The sequence below is a fragment of the Cervus elaphus genome, chromosome 11 (genome assembly GCF_910594005.1).
Source record: "Cervus elaphus chromosome 11, mCerEla1.1, whole genome shotgun sequence".
Classification (NCBI taxonomy): Eukaryota; Metazoa; Chordata; class Mammalia; order Artiodactyla; family Cervidae; genus Cervus; species Cervus elaphus.
Genome location: NC_057825.1, coordinates 42,590,564 through 42,591,050, shown reverse-complemented (window position 1 = coordinate 42,591,050; position 487 = coordinate 42,590,564). Strand labels below are relative to the sequence as shown.

Here is a 487-nt window from a genome sequence, read left to right as displayed (position 1 = left end):
GTGCTCACTTCGGCAGCACATATACTAAAATTGGAACGATACAGAGAAGATTAGCATGGCCCCTGCGCAAGGATGACACGCAAATTCGTGAAGCGTTCCATATTTTTTTAAAAAGAATAAAAAAAAAAAGAGAGAATAAAATGTGCTCCTGAGACTGGACCAGATGTTGCTTCATCACTGGCACGAGGGCTCATATTTATTTCATTTCAGGCACTTCTTTCAAATGTAGCCTGCAATTATATTATTGTAATGTAATTACAAGAAAATCAGAGATACCAAGGGAACATTTCATGCAAAGATGGGCTCAATAAAGGACAGAAATGGTACAGACCTCACAGAAGCAGAAGATATTAAGAAGAGGTAGCAAGAATACACAGAAGAACTTTACAGAAAAGATCTTCCAAAAACAAAACAAAACAAAAAAGATCTTCACAACCCAGATAATCATGAAGGTGTGATCACTCACCTAGAGCCGGACATCCTGGAA

General features: G+C 38.0%; 1 non-coding gene across 1 annotated transcript; it reads left to right on the top strand.

Moving 5' to 3' along the window:
• Positions 1 to 107, top strand: LOC122704214. The gene has a single exon (XR_006343816.1). It is a non-coding gene; the product is annotated as a U6 spliceosomal RNA (small nuclear RNA).
• Positions 108 to 487: the final 380 nt, after the last annotated feature.